We start from the raw sequence: 15,377 nt of genomic DNA on the forward strand, positions 1-15,377 counted from the left end.
CCCCTCCCCTGGACCGTGTAGTTCTGAGGCCGGAGCGTCACTCGGCGGCGAGGAGTCGGGTCACCGGGCAGACCCCACCGCACGTTGGGCGGCGATACAGGAGACCCGGAGGCCAGCACCAGGGAGTAAGTAGAGGCGGGGGGAAGCCTGGGAGTCTCCACAGATCTTCTCCCCTCACAAGCCTGTCAGCAGAGGAAGGGAGGCTGACGCTGGGCGCCCCCTAGTCTGACCCACTCCATCACCCCCCGGCCACCACGTGTCTCTGACCCCCCCTGGGACTCCTGCCGCCCCCGAACCCAGGGTCCACTCAGGATCCTCCCCGGAGCCCCCCGCTGACCACCAGCTGAGAGACCCCACCTGATTACACTGATTACACTGCCTGGTAACAGGTAAGGGCTGCCAAGCCAGAGACTGGGACTAGCACAGTGTCCAGCCTGGCCCTGGGGCACCTTTGCCCGGGGCCCACAGAATAAAGCAAGGCCCTTAGGAGCTGCACATAGCTGTACTCCACAGGAGCACCTTCCCAGCATAAGCGTCAGCTCTAAGGCAACTCCTGCCGCTGACACGCCAGATATGGCTCCTGGCATATGAAGCAACTGCCCACCCCCCATGAGGCACATTGCGACTAGCTGAACAACGAGCTGCCAGATATCATATGCCCTGTACCTGGTCCACCACTGAAAGCCAATAGCCGCCAACCATCACCCCTGTCTTTATTGATCTAAACCCGCTGCCCTCTGGGTTATAACACCCATCATGCCCTCCAAAAGAAGTAAAGTCACTAAATCAATGCCCCAGGTCCCCTTCTTTAAGCCCTCACCCAGAAGCTCGGGAGGCGGTCAGGGACCCGGCGTGTCACCTACTGGTCCCCCTAAGACTGCCCCCCTCGTAGAGAGCCGCCCCCCTTCTCCTCAGACCCAACCGGGACCCCCACACCGCACTGAGATCCCAGACGACGCTGCACTGACAGTGGGCAACCTGAAGATTCTCCTCACCCAAATGAAAGACGAGGTGTCGTCCGAAATACGCCAGTCATTACAATTCTGCCAACGCTCAATTGATGACCTGGGGGAACGTACGGATGCACTAGAAAACAAAATGGGAGAGATGGTGCAGTCCCACAACGTGCTAATTGACTCTCACGCCTCATTAGAGGAAGAAGTGATCGCTCTACGAGAGAAAATCACAGATATGGAAGACAGGTCTAGGAGGAACAACCTCAAGATCAGGGGCATCCCGGAAAACATTTCCAACAGTAGCCTTAATGACTTTGCCTTGGACGTCTTCAGAAAGCTGCTACCATCGGCCTCCTCTGCTGACCTCCTGTTGGACAGAATTCATAGGCTTCCCAAGGCTAGATCCGCCCCGGAAGATGCCCCGAGAGATGTATTGATGCGGGTCCACTACTTCCACATCAAGGAGGCCCTCCTGAAGGCTGCGAGACCCTCGGCTGAATCCGCGGCGATCCTAGGCCCTCTCCAACTCTTCGGCGACTTCTCCAGAGCCACCCTGCTTAAGAGACGTTCCCTGCAGCCTGTCACCTCGGCTTTGAGAAAGGCCAACATCTTATACCGCTGGGCTTTCCCGACTCGACTTCTCATCCAAAGAGAGGGCTCTACAATTCCCATCACCTCCGTTGAAGAGGGCATGAAGCTGCTAGCGAAATGGAGCCTACTTGAACCCCCCCCTGCGGCCTCCCCGGCTCGAGGACTTCAGCAGGACTGGTCCTCGGTGGAGTAACGTATAACGTATAAAGTTAGGTTATTTACCAGGAAGGTCTGGGTTGTTGCTGGCTGTTGTGCTATTAATCTCTTTTTACACCCTACCAGGTACCCTAGCAAACTCTGGGGCAAATACTCCATTTCTCAGCATAAGTATTAGCCTATAAGACTAGAATGTACGTGCTTGTTTTGCTTTACTTTTCAGTCTAGCCACATAGTCTTATATTGCCTCCTAGGTCTGCTACTCTGTTCCTCTTGTTACCCAGTGTTGTGCGAGGGTTTGTTTCTCTTTGTTCATGTTCAGGGCATCATTAATTTAGCTATAACTGTCCTCATGGGGGTTAGGACCACTACCCCCCTGAACTACCCGATGGGACGACCACGTTGTAGTCTCCCACTACGACTCCTTATGGAGTTGCCAATTGTTTTTTCTTTCTCTCTTCTCTTTCTCTCCCCTTCTCGGGCCTTTCCTTCTGTTCTCTACCCTAGCCCTCCCCCTCCCCCTCGTGTCTCTCCCCCCCCTGGGTCCCCCCTGTCTGGTATCCACTTGCCCAGGTTACTTGAGAAGCTACTGATTCCCAGTGATTGCCACAGGTTATTCACGCTAATACTGAATAGAGGCGGGCTATATCCCCCAAACCCCCCCACAATGATTAATGTTCTATCACTGAATGCTAAGGGCTTAAACTCCCCCAATAAGAGGAGGCTGGCGTTATCCTATTTCCACAAACTAAAAGCCCATGTTGTGGCCGTTCAGGAGACCCACTTCGCTAGGAACGCCCCACCTAAATTTTACGATAACAAATACCCGCTCTGCTATACAGCAGACGGCCCCCGCAAAAAAGCGGGAGTGGCCATTCTAATCTCTGCAACATGTTCCTTCTCTGTTTCAAAACAATACGCCGATCCTGAGGGCAGGTTTCTGGTCTTGGTGGGTCTCCTGGATGGGATAGATGTGACCCTGGTCTCCTGCTACGCCCCCAATACAGGGCAATTGAAATTCAGTAGAAAACTGTTCTCTAAAATTCAGGAACACTCCAAGGGTGCGCTATGGATTCTGGGGGACTTTAATTTAACTCCAGATGTAGTAATGGACAGATCCCGCTCCCCCAACCATAGAGGTGTCCCTAATCTAGGACCGTCTAGGAGATTTAAACAGCTCATTAACGAGTTCGAGCTTCACGATGTTTGGCGTGCTAGAAATCCGAACACCAGAGACTACACCTTTTTCTCACACCCCCACCAATCGTATTCGAGAATAGATCTAGCCCTGATGGATAAGTGGTCTCTGGCCTCCATAGTTGAGGCCGTGATCCTGCCCATCACCTGGTCCGACCATTCCCCCTTACGGTTGGTGTGGGATCTGGGTTCATTCAGGGCTCCCCCGGGTCCGTGGCGACTGGGCCGCTCGGCCCTGTCCCACTTAGACTCCAGGAAAACGATCCAGGACTCAATCTCCAGTTATGTAGCCAATAATGACCCAGAAGATACAAATATTTTCACACACTGGTGTGCTCTGAAAGCTGTTGTGCGGGGCTCTGCATTACAAGCGGCAGTCAGAGTTAAGAGAGCAGAGGAGAACGAGAGACGCACTGCAGATGAGGATCTTCTTAGGCTAGAAGCAGCACATAAACATAACCCCCTAGACAGAGACATAGGCGCGCAACTCAACCGGGCCAGGGACAGAGTTAACGCCCTTTCCTTTAGAGAGATTCAGAAAAATGTTGAGAGGCTGAACCAACGCTTCTACCTATTTGGAAATAAAGCGGGGAGGCTGCTAGCAAGGAAATTAAGAGGGAGAAGAGCTAAAAACAGGGTAGACCTACTGATCAATTCCAGGGGTACCAGAGTAGTAGACCCCTTCCAGATTGCGGACACCTTCGCAGACTACTACGCTAAACTATATAATTTGAATTCCGATTCACACACCCCCCAGCCGACGTTCGAAGGGATCACCTCCTTCCTCGACAGTATCAGTCTACCAGTACTAGAGTCCGAGGTGGGCCAGGCTCTCAACGCGCCTTGGTCTAAAACGGAGATAGAGTCTGCCATCGACAGGTTACCCAGAGACAAAGCCCCAGGCCCTGACGGCTACCCCACCAATTTCTATAAATGCTTCAAAAATGAACTGAGCCCGATAATGACCAACGTCTTCAATGAGGCCTCCCAGTCGGGTATATTCCCCAAGGAAATGTTAGAAGCCCGGATTGTAACCATCCCGAAACCCGGTAAGCCACCCACCTCGGTCCAGAACTATAGACCCATTGCGCTGTTAAACACAGACCTGAAACTGTACGCCAAACTATTGGCCAACAGACTGGCCCCCCTCCTCCAGTCCCTAGTGGGGGGGGACCAGGTGGGCTTCGTGCCGGGGAGACAGGCCCCGGACAACACCCGTAGAGTGTTCAATGTTCTGGAGGTGTGCGACAGGGCCAAATCCCCCCTGCTGCTGTTGTCACTAGACGCTGAGAAGGCGTTTGATCGGCTTCACTGGGGCTACCTAAGAGAAGTGCTGAAGCGCTTTGGCATGGGTGGTAGATTCCTGGACTCAATATTTGCCCTCTACTCCCACCCTCTACTCCCACCCTCTACTCCAACGGCAGCCTCTCTTCTAGTTTTCCAATAACCAATGGTACTAGACAGGGGTGTCCCCTCTCCCCGTTGATTTTCGTCCTGGCAATGGAGCCTTTAGCAGTCAAAATCAGAACTGACGACCGTATCTTAGGCCCGCAGATTGGGAACACTTCCCACAAGATCTGTCTATTCGCAGACGATGTTCTCTTATGCCTTCTGCAGCCAGAGAAATCCCTCCCAGCGGTCCATGAAACCCTAGATGCTTACTCTGCGGTCTCTTACTATAGACTGAACACAAATAAAACAGAAGCCCTACCGGTAAATATCCCTCTAGCCAATGTAGCACGCCTTAAGGACTCCTACCGCTACGCCTGGCAGGAGAGAGCCATCAAATACCTAGGGGTTCAAGTCGCTAGGGACCCACATCTAATAGAATGCAATTTCACCCCACTCATAAACTCCTTTCAAAAACTCATACAGGAATGGTCCCTACACGAAATCTCGTGGCTGGGTAGGCTGGCGGCATCCAAAATGATTTTACTCCCTAAACTCCTATACTTATTTTGCGCGATCCCCAGAAACCTCCCTAAATCCCTACTCTGTAAACTTAATACACTACTCACTAAATACATTTGGAAGGGGTCAAAACCGAGAATATCAAGGGAAACCATGGCTCTACCAAAAGCCCTGGGAGGAGCAGGATACCCCGATTTAGAAAAATACCGTCAGGCCTGCCTCTTGAGCCAAGCTGGGGACTGGTTTAACAATCAGGAACCGAAACCCTGGGTATTAATTGAACAAACCTTAGCAAGTCAATTCCCCCTCACTGACATGTTCTGGCTCCCCATCAAGGCCACCCCCGGAAAACCGGAACTATGTATGGCCACAAAGGCGACTCTAGATACAAGGGCCAGAGTACTGGGAGACATAGGTGGGATCGCTCTTCCAAACACCAACCTCTCCCTCAAGGCTATTGCCAAACTGATCCCTAATCTAAGCCTGGACGGGTGGATCATTGCAGGCATTGCGGACCTGGGACACATGGTCCAGGGTGGATCTCTGACACAATTCTCGGAGCTCAGGGAGAGGTTTGGGCTTCCCAAGAGCGATTTTTTCAAATACTTACAAATTAGACACTGGTTATCGACTCTTAGAAGGGGCTCAGACCCCATTCTGCCAGCCCCCACTCTCATCCCCTCCAGATTGCAGAACGGCTCCCACAAAGGCGGGATCTCCAGGTGGTATGACTACCTGATAACATCAACGAAAAGAGGGAAACTCCCCGCCCAGCTCAAATGGGAAACTGACCTTAACATCACCTTAGACGAAGAAACATGGGACGCCATCCTCCTCTCGGGGTTTAAAATGTCTAAGTGCCTACTACACTCAGAGATGTTTTTTAAACTGTGCCATAGGGCCTACTTCACCCCCCTACGCCTCCATGCTATTTGGCCTGAGGTCTCTCACCTGTGCTGGAGAGGGTGCGGGGAGACTGGGTCTATACTCCACATATTCTGGCAATGCCCCCTCATCAGGCACTTCTGGGAGGAGATATCTTCCCTAATCGGTAACGTGATTAAAACTACGACCCAGTTAGAGCCCATCACAGCCTTGCTCCATTACACTAACGCAATAGCGGGGGGAGACCTCTACATCTTAAGACATATCCTGATTGCGGCGAAAGCCGCTATTGGGCTCCTGTGGAAATCGGCTGAAACCCCCACGGTACGAGGCGTTATCAACAAGGTGCACACCCACTTCCTCTATGAGACGATTAATGCCCGCTACTCCTCTTCAGCCTCCTCAATACACCTGAAATGGCTTAAATGGATGGACTTTAGAGAGTCTCAGGGCTTATCAGTATCTTCCAGCGATCCCTGGGACATCACCACATTCCATTCCCCACCCCACCTGCCAAGCAGTTAACCTGACTGTGACTACAGTGTACTATGCAATGTTCATAACCTGGGTACATACACCCTTCCCCCCCCCCCGGTGTGTCTGCCCCCCCCGCCTCCTATCCCTCTACTGACCTATTTCTTCTTTCACACAAGTCCTCCTTCCTTTTTTCTTTTTCTCACTGTTGGGGTTATCTTACCCCCAACTGTTATTTACGGGCACAGTTTAATGCCAAGATTTTCAGCAGGGGGCATGACTGTCAACGGAATTACTGGAATCATTGTTTGATGTTTCATGTCAGATTTACTGCTCTGCCTCTGTTTATACAATGTATGTGTTTCTTTCTGCTGTCCCAATAAAAATTTAATATTCAAAAAAAAAATATATAATGGATTGATGCCTTTTTGAATGGTGGAAATTGAAACAGAGTTTTGCAGTGGGTGTTAATCTGATTCTTAAGTCATTCTCTTCTCATGCAAAAAGGAAAAGGAAATAGTAGAACCAATAAAGAAAGGAAGAACTATGTCAGAAGTGGGATTTGAATCCACGCCTCCAGAGGAGACTGCGACCAAAGACCACTCGGCCATCCTGACATATAGCTATCGCACTATTTTTAAGAAAAATTTAATATTATGATGTGAAATTTGTGAATCTTGCACAAACTGGCTACTTTGTTTAGCTTTTGGGATTGATTGGATCCTATTTTAATGTACCCAAGTGGGGTTTATGTTCATGACCAATACAAAGAACATGACATTGATCTCTTTGGTAGGTTTCAGGCCCCTATTTTTAAAGAGAAAACAGTGTGATCTTTTCTTTATACATAGCAAAATTGTGGATTGATTGATACATTTTTTTCCATGGTGGAATTGGAAACAGAATTTTGCAGAGAGTGTTCATCTAATTCTTAAGTCATTCTTTTTTCATGCAACAAGGAAGAAGAATTGAAGAACAAATAAGAAAAGAAAGAGTCATGTCAGAAGTGGGATTTGAACCCACGCCTCCAGAGGAGACTGCGACCTGAACGCAGCGCCTTAGACCGCTCGGCCATCCTGACATATATCACACTAACTTTTTAAAAAGTGATATAGTACGAAATCCCCTCTCTAACGATACAATGGTCATATTGTAGAAACTATTGATTTAAAGACTGTATCAATTGCTTTTCCATTCATTTTGAAAGTGGTTCTAATGTATAAAGTAGGATTTATTTTCTCTTTTGAGGATTAGAATTCAAATGCCCAGAGTTTGTTTGCTGATGCATTTTCACTCACTGTTGAGTACAATTTGTGAAGATTGCACAAACTGGCTATTATTATTATTATTATTATTTTATTTATAAGGCGCCACAAGTGTTTCGCAGCGCCGTACAAAGGAACAATACAGGGAGACAAAACTTGGCATAACATTGAATAAATAACAAAAATACAGTACAAATAAAGAGCACCACAGTTCAATACACATTACAGCTTAAATGTAAGTAGTGAGGACCCAATCAACATACAACTAGAGGCTTGAGGCCAATGATGGAGATGAGTATGAAGATGGTCACTGAGTGTTGGAGTAAAGGAGAGCTGTGAGTGAAATGTGAAGAGAAGTGGGCTTTGACAACAGGAGGGAAGAGGGCCCTACTCGGAGGAGCTTACAATCTAGTAGGAAGGGGAGACAGACAGATTACAAGAGGTGCAAGCGAGGGGGTGGTGGTTAGATACCAGGATGTAAACAGGCAAGGGGTCGGAGAACCAGCTGGTTTATGCAGTGGAAGGGTACGCTTTGATGAATAGGTGAGTTTTCAGTGCCCGTTTGAAGCTTTGCAAGGTCGGGGAGAGTCTAATGGAGCGAGGGAGTGCGTTCCACTGAAGGGGTGCAGCACGGGCAAAGTCCTGTACTCTAGCATGGGAAGCAGTGATCAGGGTGGAGGAGGGACGACAGTCGTCAGCTGACCGTAGAGGGCGGGAGGGTGTATGAATGGAGATGAGGTTAGAGATATATGGAGCAATGGAATTAGAGATGGCCCTGTATGTGAGTGTGAGGTGTTTGAAGAGGATTCTGAAGGGGAATGGAAGCCAGTGCAGATTTTGTTGAAGGGGAGTAGCAGAGTTAGAGCGGCGGGAGAGGAAGATAAGCCTGGCTGCAGCATTGAGGACAGATTGGAGAGGAGCTAGTTGGGATTGAGCGAGGCCAGTGAGAAGAGCATTACAGTAGTCAAGCCGTGAGATGACTAATGAGTGGATGATCAGCTTAGTTGCACTCTGTTAGAGAAAGGGCCTGATGCGAGCAATGTTGCGTAACTGGAACCGACAAGAATGGGCCAGGGCTTGGATGTGGGGTGCAAAGGAGAGAGAGGAGTCAAGAGTGACACCCAGGCAGCGGAGTTGGGGAACAGGGGAGATGATGGTGTTGTTAACAGTGATAGAGATATTAGTAGGGGGCATAGCTCTGGGTGGGGGAAAGATAATAAGTTCGGTTTTGTCCATATTCAGCTTCAGAAATCGCTCAGACATCCAGGTAGAGATGGCAGCGAGGCAGTTGGAAACTTGAGAGAAAACAGTGGGGGACATATCAGGAGAGGAGAGGTAGATTTGGGTGTCATCTGCATAGAGGTGATATTGGAAGCCAAAGGAGTTAATGAGTGCACCCAGAGAGGAGGTGTACAGAGGGAACAGAATGGGGCCAAGGACGGAACCCTGAGGGACCCCGACAGGAAGGATAGAAGGTGGTGAGGTAGAGCCAGAGGCAGAGACTGAGAAGGAACGGTTGAAGAGGTAAGAGGAAAACCAGTTGAAGACTGTACCAGAGAGGCCAATGTTTTGGAGTGTGTGGAGGAGGAGAGGGTGATCCACAGTGTCAAAGGCAGCAGATAGGTCCAAAAGGATAAGCAGGGAGAAGTGACCCTTGGATTTGGCTGACAGCAGGTCATTGGTGACTTTCACTAGGGCAGTCTCAGTGGAGTGAAGTGGGCGAAAGCCAGATTGAAGGGGATCTAGGATGGAGTGGTCAGACAGGTAGCTGGTGAGACGCCTGTAGACCAGCCGTTCTAGTATTTTAGAGGCAAATGGGAGAAGAGAGATAGGGCGGTAGCTTGTGGGAGATAAAGGGTCCAGGTTAGGTTTTTTAAGAATAGGCGAGACCAGAGCGTGTTTGAAGGGTGAGGGAAAGATGCCAGTAGAAAGAGATAGGTTAAAGAGGTGAGCAAGGTGGGAGCAGCCAGTGGGGGAGAGGGAACTGAGGAGACAGGAGGGGAGAGGGTCCAAGTGACAGGTAGAGGGGGGAGAGGATGAGATGAGGGAGCGGACTTCCTCAGCTGTAGTAGGGCAGAAGGATGACAGAGTGGGGTAGTTGGTAGGGGAGGATGATTGGGGTGGGTGGGCAGCAGAGGGGGTATGGAAGGAGATATCATGTCGGATTACCTCAATTTTAGAGAGGAAGAAGGAGGCAAAGTCAGTGGCAGTGAGGGATGAAGGGAGGAGGGGTGGTGCAGGGCGAAGTAGAGTGTTGAAAGTATCAAAGAGACGTCGGGGATTGGAGGAATGGGAAGATATGAGAGATTTGAAGAAAGATTGTTTGGTATAGGAGAGAGCAGCGCTGTAGGAGGAGAGAATAAACTTGAAATGGAGGAAGTCTTCCAGAGAGTGAGATTTCCTCCAGAGGCGTTCAGCAGAGCGTGCACATTTTTGCAAGAATCTAGTTATTTTGTTGTGCCAGGGTTGTGGTTTAGAGCGTCGAAGGGGAACAGTGTGGAGGGGGGCTACAGAGTCGAGAGCAGAGGTGAGAGAAGAGTAATAGAAAGAGGCAGCCTGGTTGGGGCAAGTCATGGTTGAGAGAGGAGAGAGGAAAGTCTCCAGGGAAGACAGGACAGTGGGGTCAAGATATCCGAGGTTACGTCTGGTGATAGTGGGTCTGGGCAATGAGGGGAGAGGGGAGGATGAGAGGGTGAAAGAGAGCAGATTGTGGTCAGAGAGTGGGAAGGAAGAATTAGAGAAATCAGAGAGATTACAATGGTGGGTGAAGACTAGGTCAAGGGAGTGTCCGAGATTATGAGTGGGGGTGGAGGTCCATTGAGAAAGTCCAAAGGAGGTGGTAAGGTCAAGAAGGTTAGAGGAGGCAGCATTATTGATGTCAATAGGAATGTTAAAGTCACCGAGGATGATAGAGGGGAGGTCAGAGGCAAGAAAGTGGGGAAGCCACGCAGCAAAGTTATCAAGGAAAGGGGAGCAGGGGCCAGGGGGGCGGTAGATTACAGCCACAAGGAGGTGAATGGGGTAGAAGAGGCGGATAGTGTGTACCTCAAAGGTGGAGAATGTGAGGGAGGGCTCAGGTGGGATGGCGCGGAAGGTGCAGTTGGGGGAGAGGAGGATGCCCACTCCTCCACCCTGGCGGCCATCCGGTCTGACCGAGTGTGTGAAGGACAGGCCTCCATAAGAGAGGGCAGCAGGGGAGGTAGTGTCAGATGCGGACAGCCAGGTTTCAGTGATGGCAAGAAGGTTAAAATAGTGGGAGATAAAGAGGTCTTGGATGGTTGGGAGCTTGTTGCAGACTGATCTAGCATTCCAGAGAGCACAGGAGAAAGGAAGGGAGGGGACAGGTGAGATAGTAATTAGGTTGTGTGGGTTGTGGGTGCGTGTGAAAGGTGTGGAAGTTGAGAGGGGGAGAGACCTGACAGCAAGGACTGGTATGGGACTGGATCTAGGAGCCATATTTCTGTGTAAAGTTGGTCAGAGTAGTGATATAGAGTGAGATTGGAGTGGCCTAGAATGAGCAGTGAGAAGGTGATATACTGGAAGCGTGGAGAGCCTACAGGAAGTATAGTTAATGTATAAGTGAGACAGAGGCAGTGTGTGATAGCATTTAGTTCAGCATGGAGATCAGTGTCCAGGTTGTGCAGACTGAAGGTGATGATGAGGCAGGTAACTCACTGCAGTATGTTGATTGCTGGGGTTGCAGATGAAGGATGAAGTGTTCTTTGTCCTCCTGTTTCCCTCCTGTGCATCTCCAGTATATCTCCTATGTTATATTACTATAGTCTGCATACTTTACACTAGAATACTTCACATCTAGAAGACTACACAGCCAAAAAAAAAAAAAGGCTACATCCTTTAGCTTGTGGGATTCATTGGATTCTATTATAATGAACCCAAGTGGGGTTTATTTTCATGACCAATGGCTTAGAAGAGCAGTTTTCTTAAGTTAGAAAAATGCCTCCCAAATTCTTAATTTGGGAGGTATTTTATTTAGCAAAATATAAATCAAGAAGTATGAAGCAGACAATACAAAAAGCATGATATTGATGTCAGTGGTAGCTTTCAAGCCCTTTTTTGTACAAAGAATAGTGTGCTATTTTCTTTCTATATAAAAACATAATGGTATGATGCATTTTTGAATGGTGGAAATTGAAACAGAGTTTTGCAGTGGGTGTTAATCTGATTCTTAAGTCATTCTCTTCTCATGCAAAAAGGAAAAGGAAATAGTAGAACCAATAAAGAAAGGAAGAACTATGTCAGAAGTGGGATTTGAACCCACGCCTCCAGAGGAGACTGCAACCAAAGACCACTCGGCCATCCTGACATATAGCTATCGCACTATTTAAAAGAAAAATGTAATATTATGAAGTGAAATTTGTGAATCTTGCACAAACTGGCTACTTTGTTTAGCTTATGGGATTGATTGGATCCTATTTTAAAGTACCCAAGTGGGGTTTATGTTCATGACCAATACAAAGAACATGACATTGATCTCTTTGGTAGGTTTCAGGCCCCTATTTTTAAAGAGAAAACAGTGTGATCTTTTCTTGATACATAGCAAAATTGTGGATTGATTGATACATTTTTTTCCATGGTGGAATTGGAAACAGAATTTTGCAGAGAGTGTTCATCTAATTCTTAAGTCATTCTTTTTTCATGCAACAAGGAAGAAGAATTGAAGAACAAATAAGAAAAGAAAGAGTCCTGTCAGAAGTGGGATTTGAACCCAAGCCTCTAGAGGAGACTGCGACCTGAACGCAGCGCCTTAGACAGCTCGGCCATCCTGACATATATCACACTAACTTTTTAAAAAGTGATATAGTACGAAATCCCCTCTCTAACGATACAATGGTCATATTGTAGAAACTATTGATTTAAAGACTGTATCAACTGCTTTTCCATTCATTTTGAAAGTGGTTCTAATGTATAAAGTAGGATTTATTTTCTCTTTTGAGGATTAGAATTCAAATGCCCAGAGTTTGTTTGCTGATGCATTTTCACTCACTGTTGAGTAAAATTTGTGAAGATTGCACAAACTGGCTACTTCATTTAGCTTGTGGGATTCATTGGATTCTATTATAATAAACCCAAGTGGGGTTTATTTTCATGACCAATGGCTTAGAAGAGCAGTTTTCTTAAGTTAGAAAAATGCCTCCCAAATTCTTAATTTGGGAGGTATTTTATTTAGCGAAATATAAATCAAGAAGTATGGAGCAGATAATACAAAAAGCATGATATTGATGTCAGTGGTAGGTTTCAAGCCCTTATTTGTACAAAGAATAGTGTGCTATTTTCTTGCTATATAAAAATATAATGGATTGATGCCTTTTTGAATGGTGGAAATTGAAACAGAGTTTTGCAGTGGGTGTTAATCTGATTCTTAAGTCATTCTCTTCTCATGCAAAAAGGAAAAGGAAATAGTAGAACCAATAAAGAAAGGAAGAACTATGTCAGAAGTGGGATTTGAACCCACGCCTCCAGAGGAGACTGCAACCAAAGACCACTCGGCCATCCTGACATATAGCTATCGCACTATTTATAAGAAAAATGTAATATTATGAAGTGAAATTTGTGAATCTTGCACAAACTGGCTACTTTGTTTAGCTTATGGGATTGATTGGATCCTATTTTAATGTACCCAAGTGGGGTTTATGTTCATGACCAATACAAAGAACATGACATTGATCTCTTTGGTAGGTTTCAGGCCCCTATTTTGACAGAGAAAACAGTGTGATCTTTTCTTGATACATAGCAAAATTGTGGATTGATTGATACATTTTTTACATGGTGGAATTGTAAACAGAATTTTGCAGAGAGTGTTCATCTAATTCTTAAGTCATTCTTTTTTCATGCAACAAGGAAGAAGAATTGAAGAACAAATAAGAAAAGAAAGCGTCATGTCAGAAGTGGGATTTGAACCCTCGCCTCCAGAGGAGACTGCAACCTGAACGCAGCGCCTTAGACAGCTCGGCCATCCTGATATATATCACATTAACTTTTTAAAAAGTGATATAGTACGAAATCCCCTCTCTAACGATACAATGGTCATATTGTAGAAACTATTGATTTAAAGACTGTATCAACTGCTTTTCCATTCATTTTGAAAGTGGTTCTAATGTATAAAGTAGGATTTATTTTCTCTTTTGAGGATTAGAATTCAAATGCCCAGAGTTTGTTTGCTGATGCATTTTCACTCACTGTTGAGTAAAATTTGTGAAGATTGCACAAACTGGCTACTTCATTTAGCTTGTGGGATTCATTGGATTCTATTATAATGAACCCAAGTGGGGTTTATTTTCATGACAAATGGCTTAGAAGAGCAGTTTTCTTAAGTTAGAAAAATGCCTCCCAAATTCTTAATTTGGGAGGTATTTTATTTAGCAAAATATAAATCAAGAAGTATGAAGCAGACAATACAAAAAGCATGATATTGATGTCAGTGGTAGCTTTCAAGCCCTTTTTTGTACAAAGAATAGTGTGCTATTTTCTTTCTATATAAAAACATAATGGTATGATGCATTTTTGAATGGTGGAAATTGAAACAGAGCTTTGCAGTGGGTGTTAATCTGATTCTTAAGTCATTCTCTTCTCATGCAAAAAGGAAAAGGAAAAAGTAGAACCAATAAAGAAAGGAAGAACTATGTCAGAAGTGGGTTTTGAACCCACGCCTCCAGAGGAGACTGCGTCCTGAACGCAGCGCCATAGACCACTCGGCCATCCTGACATATACCTATCGCACTATTTTTAAGAAAAATGTAATATTATGAAGTGAAATTTGTGAATCTTGCACAAACTGGCTACTTTGTTTAGCTTATGGGATTGATTGGATCCTATTTTAATGTACCCAAGTGGGGTTTATGTTCATGACCAATACAAAGAACATGACATTGATCTCTTTGGTAGGTTTCAGGCCCCTATTTTGACAGAGAAAACAGTGTGATCTTTTCTTGATACATAGCAAAATTGTGGATTGATTGATACATTTTTTACATGGTGGAATTGTAAACAGAATTTTGCAGAGAGTCTTCATCTAATTCTTAAGTCATTCTTTTTTCATGCAACAAGGAAGAAGAATTGAAGAACAAATAAGAAAAGAAAGAGTCATGTCAGAAGTGGGATTTGAACCCAAGCCTCCAGCGGAGACTGCGACCTGAACGCAGCGCCTTAGACAGCTCGGCCATCCTGACATATATCACATTAACTTTTTAAAAAGTGATATAGTACGAAATCCCCTCTCTAACGATACAATGGTCATATTGTAGAAACTATTGATTTAAAGACTGTATCAACTGCTTTTCCATTCATTTTGAAAGTGGTTCTAATGTATAAAGTAGGATTTATTTTCTCTTTTGAGGATTAGAATTCAAATGCCCAGAGTTTGTTTGCTGATGCATTTTCACTCACTGTTGAGTAAAATTTGTGAAGATTGCACAAACTGGCTACTTCATTTAGCTTGTGGGATTCATTGGATTCTATTATAATAAACCCAAGTGGGGTTTATTTTCATGACCAATGGCTTAGAAGAGCAGTTTTCTTAAGTTAGAAAAATGCCTCCCAAATTCTTAATTTGGGAGGTATTTTATTTAGCGAAATATAAATCAAGAAGTATGGAGCAGATAATACAAAAAGCATGATATTGATGTCAGTGGTAGGTTTCAAGCCCTTATTTGTACAAAGAATAGTGTGCTATTTTCTTGCTATATAAAAATATAATGGATTGATGCCTTTTTGAATGGTGGAAATTGAAACAGAGTTTTGCAGTGGGTGTTAATCTGATTCTTAAGTCATTCTCTTCTCATGCAAAAAGGAAAAGGAAATAGTAGAACCAATAAAGAAAGGAAGAACTATGTCAGAAGTGGGATTTGAACCCACGCCTCCAGAGGAGACTGCGACCAAGGACCACTCGGCCATCCTGACATATAGCTATCGCACTATTTTTAAG

At 46.0% G+C, this 15,377-nt stretch overlaps 2 non-coding genes across 2 annotated transcripts; both read right to left on the reverse strand.

The window, feature by feature from the left end:
- Positions 1-7,168: 7,168 nt before the first annotated feature.
- Positions 7,169-7,251, reverse strand: TRNAL-CAG (transfer RNA leucine (anticodon CAG)). Its single transcript has one exon. It is a non-coding gene; the product is annotated as a tRNA-Leu (tRNA).
- Positions 7,252-14,076: 6,825 nt separating this feature from the next.
- TRNAL-CAG (transfer RNA leucine (anticodon CAG)) lies at positions 14,077-14,159 on the reverse strand. The gene has a single exon. It is a non-coding gene; the product is annotated as a tRNA-Leu (tRNA).
- Positions 14,160-15,377: the final 1,218 nt, after the last annotated feature.

The sequence above is a fragment of the Crinia signifera genome, chromosome 1 (assembly GCF_055691185.1).
Source record: "Crinia signifera chromosome 1, ASM5569118v1, whole genome shotgun sequence".
Lineage (NCBI taxonomy): Eukaryota > Metazoa > Chordata > Amphibia > Anura > Myobatrachidae > Crinia > Crinia signifera.